Raw genomic sequence first — 12,483 nt, 5'->3', positions numbered from 1 at the left:
TCACCTTTACCTCAACCAGTCAACAGTCTTTACCTGACTTTAAAAGACATCTACTTACATCTCCCTGATTTTCATACTGGTACCAGTTTAGTCCTGCCCAGAGAAAAGTTTGAGGAGTTGGCAAGTTGTTTAAAAACGTTTTGAAGAATGAAAGTTGTGGGAAAAGGTTTAGAGAGTTGCTACAAGATTCTACGAATTCTAGAAAAAAAAGGTTTGCTATGGAAGAGTTGAAGGACAATCTTTAAAGGGCTGTAGGTAATGGTTTACAGCTTAGGAAATTTGGAGGAAAGTTGTTACCTTGGAGATCTACAAAGAGATTTGAGAAATGGTTTGGCTTGGAGACTTAGAGAATTTAGAGGGTTGTAAAAAATATTACATTAAAAAGTAGAATGTTGTAACCTTGAAAAAAACTCTAAGAGTTTCGGGTTTGGTTTGGATACTTTAGAGAGTCGAGAGTTGTTCAAATGTTGGTTGAAAGGTAGAAAGTTATATCAGTGTGCCAGTCGCCATTTCCTTTAAGAGCCAGGTGTGCTCAGACTTTGGCACGTTGATATTTTAAGAACGACGCTCCTGCATGTCTAAGATATGGATTGGGTGGCTGAATGTTGACTGTTGTCAGGGTTTTAATCAGTCAGTGGTGCACCTGTATTTCCCCCTCTAGCAAAATAGAAACGCCAAAAGTTTACCTGAACACACCTCACTTCCAGACCTCCACGCCCATCCGTGTAAATACATTCCTAAACCCTGATGCTATTTTAGCAGCGTGGGGGCAAGGCATGAAAATATACTGTTGACGGGGTGTAAGTAAGCAACAAGCATTGGTATACGATAGGGCCCAGAAAGTTGTAATCTTAGAAAAACCTCTGGTAGTTTTGGGATAATGTTTAAAGGGTAATTGGAAAACCCTCCACAGTTTAGAAAGAGATTTCTTTGGAAACGTTTTGGCATATCATTTTAATCATTGCTGTTTCAATTCAAGTTTTAATTTATATACTGCTTTTGTGGTGGGAGACCTAAAGTTTGGCCACTTCTTATGAGGTTTTTCCTACAACAGTAGTCCACACTGGAAGGTGTTAAAACAATTGGTCAGTGTTATGGTGCAGATTTCAATAAACAATAAATGATTGATCTAAAGTGTAAAAAAAAGTGCAAGATGCCAATGATATTACATGTAGCAGTATGTGTGTGTAAATACATATGCATGTACACATGTATGTCCATTTCACATATATTTGTGGCTGAGTAAATTTTAAAAACAATATATATTTAACAATATATGTATTTATATAACAAGACTTGGAAGATAAATAAACAAAGACAAGAACGAAACTAAGCTTAACTAAACAAACAAGAAACTGAACTAGGAACTAGGATTACACTAAGAATACAAAATTAACAAACTTAGCACACTTACTAAGATGATGAAACAACAGACCTGGATTGAAGAAACAGAGATTTAAAGGAACACAAAATACAAAACTGGTACATACATATATATATATATATATATATATATATATATATATATATATATATATATATATATATATATATATATATAAGACAAGAATACAAAAGACTCGACAAGCAAACATTCATACAATGGGCTATATATGTACACAAGGAGGGTGAGGACCGGTAACGAGGGGGCGGGGTTACAAACAAGGGGCTAGGGAGGAGACAGGACAATACCAAAACTAAGCCATGTGCTCTAGTAGCACATGGGGGAGTAAACAAAACATGAGAACAGAGAATAGAAATAGAAGACAGACACAGGCGAATGTGTGACACATATATTGTGAATGGTTTATTATGTGTTTATAATTTATAAGGCATATTTATCAATTATTTTAGTTCATAATGCTTTCTGAATGCTTTATAGCATGTTATAAATGTGTTGATAGACAGAACATTCATAGAAAGTGTTGTATATGAATATTCTGTAGATTACATCTTGAGGGCTGGTTGTCAGCTAGGGGTCCCAGCACCACAACGGTGCAACAAACCCCTCACATCCAATTACTGAAAAGGGGCAGTCCGGTGAATACGAGTGGGCTGGGCCCGGGGCGTCGGAGCATCAGAGCAGCGGCCAGTGTGCAGTGTGTCTCTCGCACAGAAACTGTCATAAAGCAGCGCTGCCTCTCACATCTATTATGAATGAGCTCTTAATAATGCATCGGGAATTTTGTTTCAGAGAGGAAAAAAGTGCGGGAAAAAGAACTGCTCTATTAAATATGGAGATCCGGTAATAAGGGCTAGGTGTTGCGTTGCCGTGGAAACGGCAGGTTCAAGGAGGGATAAAATCTCTTTGATGTTTTTGTGTTGAGTGCGGGCTCTGGAAGGGCGGTCTGACAGCTGTTAGTGCACAGAGGCGTGAGTGTAAAAGTCGGGGCGTGTGTCGAGGCTGAGGGCTGTTAACCTGGTCACGCTGCGTTCACACTCAGAAACAGGATGTAGGCCTGGTCTGAGGCTCAAGCAGAGCTTTAATTACACACACACACATGCACACACACACACTTCTATTGGAGAAGATGCCTGTGTAGTATCTACTCTAAGATTATTTAGTTTGATTATTATTAAGTAATTAAATAGCAATATATTGAACTCCATTTTTATAGTAATAATAAAGGATTAGTGAATGATAGTCACCCACTTCACACCACCATCATGAAGCAGAGGAGTGTGTTCAGTGGCAGACTGCATCTATCTATCTATCTATCTATCTATCTATCTATCTATCTATCTATCTATCTATCTATCTATCTATCTATCTATCTATCTATCTATCTATCTATCTATCTATCTATCTATCCATGCAAACATATAGTTTTTGTGTGATATTAGTTTAAGCAGACTGTGTTTGTCTATTGTTGTGACTATTGTTGTGATGAGAACACATTAAATGACCAATTTATGCAGAAATATCATATTCACATACTTTTGAAGTTGAGAAGGTGAAAAGAGATTCAAAGATTGAGAGTCAGAAATGATTCTAAGACATTTGAAAAATCAGAGAGTTAAGCAAGAGATTCGGAGAGCTGTTAGAAATTATTCTGATACTATGATATGTTAAAAAAGATTCAGAGAGTTGTTGGGAAAGATTCAGAGAGTTGATGGAAAAGATTCAGAGAGTTGATGGGAAAGATTCAGAGAGTTGATGGGAAAGATTCAGAGAGTTGATGGGAAAGATTCAGAGAGTTGTTGGGAAAGATTCAGAGAGTTGATGGAAAAGATTCAGAGAGTTGATGGAAAAGATTCAGAGAGTTGTTGGGAAAGATTCAGAGAGTTGATGGAAAAGATTCAGAGAGTTGTTGGGAAGGATTCAGAGAGTTGATGGAAAAGATTCAGAGAGTTGTTGGGATGGATTCAGCGAGTTGATGGAAAAGATTCAGAGAGTTGTTGGGAAGGATTCAGAGAGTTGTTGGGAAAGATTCAGAGAGTTGATGGGAAAGATTCAGAGAGTTGTTGGGAAGGATTCAGAGAGTTGATGGGAAAGATTCAGAGAGTTGATGGGAAAGATTCAGAGAGTTGTTGGGAAGGATTCAGAGAGTTGTTGGGAAAGATTCAGAGAGTTGATGGAAAAGATTCAGAGAGTTGATGGGAAAGATTCAGAGAGTTGATGGAAAAGATTCAGAGAGTTGATGGAAAAGATTCAGAGAGTTGTTGGGAAAGATTCAGAGAGTTGATGGAAAAGATTCAGAGAGTTGTTGGGAAGGATTCAGAGAGTTGATGGAAAAGATTCAGAGAGTTGTTGGGATGGATTCAGAGAGTTGATGGAAAAGATTCAGAGAGTTGTTGGGAAGGATTCAGAGAGTTGTTGGGAAAGATTCAGAGAGTTGATGGAAAAGATTCAGAGAGTTGATGGAAAAGATTCAGAGAGTTGTTGGGAAAGATTCAGAGAGTTGATGGAAAAGATTCAGAGAGTTGTTGGGAAGGATTCAGAGAGTTGATGGAAAAGATTCAGAGAGTTGTTGGGATGGATTCAGAGAGTTGATGGAAAAGATTCAGAGAGTTGTTGGGAAGGATTCAGAGAGTTGTTGGGAAAGATTCAGAGAGTTGTTGGGAAGGATTCAGAGAGTTGATGGGAAAGTTTCAGAGAGTTGATGGGAAAGATTCAGAGAGTTGTTGGGAAGGATTCAGAGAGTTGACAGAAAAGATTCAGAGAGTTGATGGGAAAGATTCAGAGAGTTGTTGGGAAGGATTCAGAGAGTTGACAGAAAAGATTCAGAGAGTTGATGGAAAAGATTCAGAGAGTTGATGGAAAAGATTCAGAGAGTTGTTGGAAAAGATTCAGAGAGTTGTTGGGAAAGATTCATAGAGTTGTTGGGAAAGATTCAGAGATTTGATGGAAAAGATTCAGAGAGTTGATGGGAAAGATTCAGAGAGTTGTTGGGAAAGATTCAGAGAGTTGATGGAAAAGATTCAGAGAGTTGATGGGAAAGATTCAGAGAGTTGTTGGGAAAGACTCAGAGAGTTGTTGGGAAAGATTCAGAGAGTTATTGGGAAAGATTCAGAGAGTTATTGGGAAAGATTCAGAGAGTTGATGGGAAAGATTCAGAGAGTTGTTGGGAAAGATTCAGAGAGTTTTTGGGAAAGATTCAGAGAGTTTTTTGGGAAAGATTCAGAGAGTTTTTTGGGAAAGATTCAGAGAGTTGTTAGAAATGATTCTGATAAATGTTAAAAAAGATTCAGAGAGCTGTTAGAAATTATTCTGATACATGTTAAAAACGACCTAGAGAGTTGACAGAAAAGATTCATAGAGTTATTGAGAAAGATTCAGAGAGTTGATGGGAAATTTTCAGAGAGTTATTGAGAAAGATTCAGAGAGTTGTTGGGAAAGATTCAGAGAGTTGTTGGGAAAGATTTATTAAGGTGAAAGAAACAGGTTCAGAAAGTTGCTGGAAATAGTTTAAAGAGTTGATAGGAGAGATGGAGGAAAATGTTTGGAATTTTGAAGAGATTTTAGAAATGGTTTGGGAAATTATATAGTCTACATCGCATGTTATATTTGTTTGCATTTTATATTATTGGATAACCCAATCTTATTGTTTGTCATGGAAGCCTTTAAGATTGATTGTGTGGGAATTAACTTGTTAACTTTTGGGAACTCCCTTTATAGGCCTATAAACTGTTGGCAATATGTCAGGAAATAATGTCACAGATGAATTGTAAAGCCCAGTTCTTGGTCTTATTACATAGTAAAAAAACATCCAGAAGCATCCATTGTAAAATAACCAGGTTTCTCAACATAGCTTAAACCAACAGTTTGCGTAATTTATAATGAAAATGGTTATTCTGTTTTTTGATAAATTCATATGGATAGGGTTAGACATAAGCTTTGTCCAGAAACTGAATCTATGCCAATGGAACTGTCATCCTTGCCCAGTCGAACAGTAGAAGCTTTATTAAATTAGACCTGAGCTGAGTTACTGAACTGGATCTGCAGTGGTGGCTTCACTCTAAATAAAAGGACTTTCAAGTGTTTTTTACCGAAGGCAACAGTTCTGAATTGTACATAACAAAGCTCTTTTCTAGCAGAATAGTGGTAGAAAAACTATTTCTGGCTTAAAATAAATATGGACAAACATGACTCATCAAAGCATGTACTTCACAAGACCTCTGAGAGCATCCTGTAGTTTCTGGCACCAAGACATTTCAAGACAGATACTTTATGTTCTGTACATTGCAAAATTGCTTCATTGATCCAGTTTGGTCTCTGGTTTACCTGTTGTCTTTTCTTTTGACCATATTTGGAACAGCCAACAAGGCCTATCCTTTGGTTTTGGAGATGTTATGACCCGGTTGTCTAGTTTAATTCTTGTGAAAATGATTCAGATTCTCACATTTTTGCCTTCAACAGATCAAGTTCAAAAACTGACTTGTTACTTGCTCCCACTTCTTAAAATGCTCAATGTAACAAGGTAAAAAAAAAAGTTGGCATGGGTCAATAAATCAATGAAACAGCAAGTAGTAGTAATTTTAGAGCTTATTAAAAAGAATGCAGATACTCTCAGAAGACTGAGGTTCAGCAATCTGCAAAAAACTGTGCCTAAAAATTGTGGAAAGGTTTCAGAAGATTGTTTCTCAACCTAAAATTCTGAACACCAGATAACCCACCATCTATAGTACATACTATCATCAAAAGATTCAGAGAATCTGGCAACATTCTTGTGTAGAAGAGAGAAGGCTGATAGATAATTTTGAATGCTGGTGTTCTTCCAGCCCTCAGGTGGCACTGCTTCAAAAACAGGCTCTACTGATTCTGTACTAAAAATCATTGCATGCTGCCAAGGAACACGTCCAGAAGTTACCTATTTTCTTTGTGATTTTAAAGTTTTGATTGGCTATGTAATTTTTAAGCCCACCTGCATTGGACGGTGCCGACTTGCCGAGTTATAGCTAATCCATCCCTGTTCAGGAACCAGGATTAAAAAGGAGAACCCATCCTCCCATCCTGAGCCGTACCACATAACAGAGCTATAACACAAGTAGGAGATTAAACATTTTGGAGGGAATTGGATCATACAGAAAAAAAGATTGCCTGAGATAAGCCAATTGCAGTTTCTTATTTTGTGTCTAATCAGATTTATTAATCTTTATTTAATTGCATGTGAGATTTCTGTTTAGAGCTAAGGTAAAGTCTTTGTACGTGCAACACCCCTTTGAACCGTTTCTCATCATTTCATCAGGAAGGGGTAATTGAGAACATGACTCTTGTATGTATTACAGCTTCGCCAAGAGCCTACATTCAGGCAGTGATAATCAGAAAGACTGGAAAATAGCATCTTTTAATCCTTGCAGTCAGAAATGTTGGCCAGCATCTCCTCTTACAGCATTGCCCCTCAAAGAGCTGGATGAGCTGGAAGAGCTGGAGGGAGTGTTCCACGTAGAGCATTCAAAAATGATGACAATGCTACAAATGAAATACCTAATTCTGGTCTAAAACCATTATGTGCAAATTAAACATAGCTAATGTGGGGTGGCATGTTGCTATTTGTTAAATTAAATTAATTAACTTGGTCTTTTCTTGGTCTTTTCTGTTCCTGCCTTGTGTTCTTGCCAGTCCGTTCCAATGTCTTCCCAAGCCTGTTTGTTTTCCCTCCCATGTGCTCTTTAGCACATAGCCCTGTTTTATCTCTGTCCTGTGTCCGCCCTCTTCTTCACCTTAGCCCTGTTCTTTCATTAGTGTTCCCACCAGTGTCTAGCTTGTTGCCCAGCTCCTTCATTATCTGCCCCAATTATATATAGTCATATTTTTTATTGATTATGTCAAAGTCAAAGTCAAAGTGTTTTTTATTGTCATTTCAGCTATATACAGAGTACACAGTGAAACGAAACAACGTTCCTCCAGGGACCATGGTGCACATAAACACAGTGTAGACAGAACAATAGTGCAACAGTACAAAAGTGCAGACAGACAATACAACACAATACAGACAAAGAATAATGAATAACAAGACAGTGTGCAAATTATGCAGTGTGCAAAAAGTGTGCAAAAAAGACCAGTGAGGTAGTAATTACCTCTATTACACAGTGTGCAATAGAGTCCAGTGAGGTAGTAGGGTTTTTAGCGCTTTCCATTTTCTGGGGTAAGTGGGGTAAGAGTGTGTGTGCATGTACAGAAAAACCATCAGTTCAGTCTCTGCAGTTGAGGAGTCTGATGGCTGGGGGGTAGAAGCTGTTGCAGAATATGGTCGTGCTGGACTGTGTGATACTGTTCTGCTGGTTGCAATATCAGTCACTCTGTATGAGAAAAGTTTGGTAACACTTAATAATAGCTTTCATTATTATACCATTAATTAATAATTAATAACTACTATTTTTCACAGTTTAAGACACTAAAATTTTGCTATCGTTGTCATGGTGGAGTACAGAATACAGACAGTCGTGGAACCAGTTAAGGATTTTATTGAAAACCCACAGGGTAAAAACAGAGATAATAGCAATTCGTAAATAACACCAGCAAACAAATACCTGGAGGCAAAGACCATAACAGGGTAGTGAGGCAGTCCAGTGGTCATACACGAGGCAGGCAGTATCATAGGTGATCCAAACAGTCCAGGTAATACACGGAAAATCCACAGAGTTGGCGAAGGCAAAAATCGAGGTCGGAAAACAAAAGGCAAGGTCATACACAAGAGAACAATCACTGAAATAAACGCTTTGTAATGTGGCTTTGTAATGTTCACCAATGAATTCGTGAAGCGTCCTTAAATACCCTGGGGTAATCAATATTCCGGGCTTCCTGGCGGAAGCAGGTGAGGTGCCACGTTCGTGGGCGTGTGCATGATGTCAGCGTGTGGTGCATTCTGGGTATTGTAGTTATCTTGTTGAGAATCTCCGTTGGAGTTAAGTGTGAGAGGAAAGGAAGCGCCTACAGCACCAGACGTGACTATTGTATTTGTAAATACTAATGAATGCATTGGCAACATGAACTGCAATTGATAAACAGAAAATTTGTCAGGTTTAAAATTATAATTACTTGTGATTTATCACTGTTCAAATTATGATGAGCTAATGATTTTTTTTTAACATTTCTAAATATGAATATCCATGTTGATTGCTGTGTTTTTTTGCTGATATTCAAATTTTGATTAACTATTATTTGCTTTGTTCACAACTGCTTATCAATAAAAGTATATTAATTAGAGTTAAGTGTTACCAAATGTTCTTTGCAGTTTTGTTTGATGTTATTGTAAAACAGCCAGTGTGGTCTTATTATCTGTTAGACAGCAAGTTATTGTTAGTGTATTTAGACATGCTGGAATCTTTAGTATTTCATTAATACTAATACTAATCTTAGTCAGCAGTCTTGCCAAATTAATTTTCTGCTCTGGTTTGAATCTATTTGCTGTTTGAGGCACTGAAGCATCAACATTTTGTGATGAATGGATCAATAAAAATTGTCCAAAAAGACTTCCATTTTAAGTTAAGTAGCTTTTATCTCTCTCATGTAAAGTTGCTGTTTTGGAAATACATGTTTTTCAGAGGACAGCGATGATATGCCCATGCTGTAACACTACCTTCACCATGTTTGACATGTTGATGGTATGCTTCAGGTCATGAACGCTCATGATCAAGTTCATTATGGTTATTTTCTGTCAAAAGAATCTTGTTTTTGACTGAGTAAGCAAATGTTGAAGACAACCCTTCGTAAAAAAAAAAAAAAACTATTTTATGAATGTGGAATTTGACAATGATACAGAATTTTCGGAATTTTACGAAATTTCTGGTCTATTTTCATACATAAGACGCACCGGGTTATAAGGCGCCTTAAGCAACAATATTAACCCTTGTGTGGTGTTCGGGTCTGTGGGACCCGTTTTCATTTTTCATCAAATGATACTAAAAAAAATTTTTTTCTAACTCAAACTCATTGGCATTGGCTCAAAACATATATCAAAACACATTTTCCATAAACACACACTGTACATATATATATAAATATATTGGGGGGATGATTTTGTAGATTTTTATTATCAATTCACATGGCTTAACAATATATATATATATATATATATATATATATATATATATATATATATATATATATATATATATATATATATATATATATTGTTAAGCCATGTGAATTGATAATAAAAATCTACAAAATTGAATCTCAAAGTGAATTGTTTATTTAAAAAGGTGGTGTAAAGAGGCAAAATGACAAAAATGTGTCATTATCCAACTTATTTATGGAACTAATTTATATATAAATCAGTGTAAATATCTAGATTATTTAGTGTAGCACTACAAAAGGTAACCTTCAGTCCATGCTCTTCCTGTTAACAGGGCCAATTGGCAAAATGACAGCAGTGCGGCTCCGCTTTTTGGAATTATATGTGAATAAACACATAAGAGGGTAATTTCAGTTGTACTTGTGGACATGAAAAGCATTTTGTGCATGTGCCATTATTCACCTAAATTAGCATTGTGCACTCTGTAGGTAGAACCATTGGAGCTGATTTGTAGAAGAGTTTAAATGGGTAATTGGGGTCCATGCAACAACAGCTCTGATTGCATGTGAATTTCTTTAAGTGAAATACAAAATTCAAGATTTTTTATTGTCACATCATAAAGTACAGGTGTACAAGTGAGTGATAAACTTGGATCCAGGTTTCCACCAGTATGCAGATAACAATATTTACAACAAATTAGAATAATAATAATAAAAAAATACAAATTACAAAATACAAATTTACAGAACACATAATATACAGGGGTTGGACAATGAAACTGAAACATGGCGACGGACAGTTCTGGTGGAAACAGGAGAGTTGAGGTGAACATTGAATTCTGCCGTGATTTGAGCAGCCATGGTTTTTATGTTTTTTGGATACAATCTGGTTTAGCACCCGAACATCCCTTTCAGACAGCTTCCTCTTACAGCATCCACAGTTAATCCTGTTGGATGTGGTTGGTCCTTCTTGGTGGTATGCTGACATTACCCTGGATGCCGTGGCTCTTGATACATCACAAAGACTTGCTGTCTTGGTCACAGATGCTCCAGCAAGACGTGCCCCAACAATTTGTCCTCTTTTGAACTCTGATATGTCACCCATAATGTTGTGTGCATTGCAATATGTTGAAAAAACTGTGCTCTTACCCTGCTAATTGAACCTTCACACTCTGCTCTTACTGGTGCAATGTGCAGTTAATGAAGATTGTCCACCAGGCTGCTCCAATTTAACCATGAAACCTCCCACACTAAAATGACAGGTGTTTCAGTTTCATGGTCCAACCCCTGTACATAATACACACATTACAATACACACAATAACTTACACTATAGACATAAAGACATATGATATTGCACAGATATACGTTAAATTATTTGAAATCATTGAAATAGTTTACTTTCCTTTTCTGCTTATACATAGTTGAGCAACTCACTTAAAGGTATATTCCACTACATAAAATGATCATTTAATCAGAGCACATCAGGCTTGAATGGCACACTTATCTTGTTTTTTTCTTATGTCAAGACTCAAAATATACACTTTGACTACTTATTATGGGCCCTCAATTTACCAGGACGTGAATCAGACTTTTGTGACGCATAGTGTTCATTCATTTCAAATATTTCAATTCTAGCTCTTACCAGTCCATTAAAGCTCCATTAGAAAAAAAAATCTACTTAAAAAGAGAATAAGGGAAATATAAAAACACAAAATCCCTAAAAAACTCTGTAGTAATCTGTAATCTGTAGTAATTTAAAGGCCCTTGAACTCTGGTCCATTAGGGTCACTGCACTCTACTCGAAAACAACTGTTACATTCCAGCTAATTATAAAGCATTTAATGAACTTGATGTGGTTTGTGAGAGCAGAGAGAAAGCAGTGAAGTGCCGTGACTTTCCCTGACCGGAGTGAAGGAACAGTAAAAACAGCATGTGCTCCTGCTGCCCCTGCCACCATACAACATGTAGCCTCTGCCACTGGAGGTGGGAGGCATCTGCCTCAGTCTCCTCTAAGATAAACTATGAAAGGGAGTGTCAGGTGTTGCAGCAGTTCAGCCTTCCTGTTTTAAAACTCATTTCCTGCGATTTTCCACTGTTCGTGACACACTGCCCTACAAGGCCATGTCTGTTTGGAAACAAATTAAGCTTGTGTAGATGGGGGAGTGTGGTTAAGGGTCCACTTTCCTTTATAGAAATGCAGTTTATTTTGGCGTGTTTTGGCTTCTTTTGATTTTTATTAGAGTCTTCAGGAAAATAAAACGTGGTAAATGATATATCCAGCTTCGCTCTTGACCAGCATAGGGTATGTTTTTGTTTGAGGTTGATGGTTTAGCTGGTCTACAAGCATGATCAACCAAGCTTGACCATGCTGGTCATCAATGTTATTGGGGGGGGAGGGGTATCGAGCAGGCCAAGGTATCTCCTGGCAGAGCTCTTTTCCACTATTTACCCCAGCACCAGGAGGGGGAACAATGCCCCACCAGCAGAACTGCCACAGTGAACCCTAACACACATGCAACCCCCCCAACACAACATAAAAGCCACTAATTAACCCCAACAGACATACAAGCCTATCTTTTCCCAATGCGGCAATACATTATTTATTTAAAAAAAACTATGAGAGTAAAAAAAAAATAAATAAAATTAAAACAGTTAATCTCAATATTTAGTTCAACAAGCTAGATGTCAATGCTGTTGAAATTAATAAAATATAACTTGCTCACTGTTTTCAGTACAACAGCAGCAGCTCTAATGCTGTTAGTAGTGATGGGAATTCTGGCTCTTTCCAGGGAGCAGGTTCTTCTGTCTCAGCTCACTGAGAAGAGCCGGCTCTTTCGGCTCCCAAATGGCTCCTTACATTTTTTGGTTGCTTAAATCAATTTCTTACCAAATTATGTGTAAAATTAATTACTAGTGTAAAAAACATTCATTATATGAAATATGTATTATTTATGTGGCTTTATTTATACAGAAATAAATGAAGAAATACAAAAATAAAGGTCCAATCTCTAAATGTGTATG

The 12,483-nt window shown here is 37.2% G+C and overlaps 2 protein-coding genes across 2 annotated transcripts in view; both read right to left on the bottom strand.

Moving 5' to 3' along the window:
* LOC111192118 (vitellogenin-like) overlaps positions 1–5,859 on the bottom strand; it is a 77,772-nt gene extending 71,913 nt beyond the window's left edge. Inside the window, exon 1 of the mRNA XM_049464399.1 lies at positions 5,855–5,859. The gene's annotated coding sequence lies outside the window, so the exon portion shown is untranslated. The remainder of the gene's footprint in view (positions 1–5,854) is intronic.
* The window catches only part of LOC111194722 (vitellogenin-like), a 291,932-nt gene that overhangs the window by 33,806 nt on the left and 245,643 nt on the right, over positions 1–12,483 (bottom strand). The window lies entirely within an intron of this gene.

Source organism: Astyanax mexicanus, chromosome 1 (genome assembly GCF_023375975.1).
Source record: "Astyanax mexicanus isolate ESR-SI-001 chromosome 1, AstMex3_surface, whole genome shotgun sequence".
Classification (NCBI taxonomy): Eukaryota; Metazoa; Chordata; class Actinopteri; order Characiformes; family Acestrorhamphidae; genus Astyanax; species Astyanax mexicanus.
This window is presented reverse-complemented; position numbering and strand designations above follow the sequence as displayed.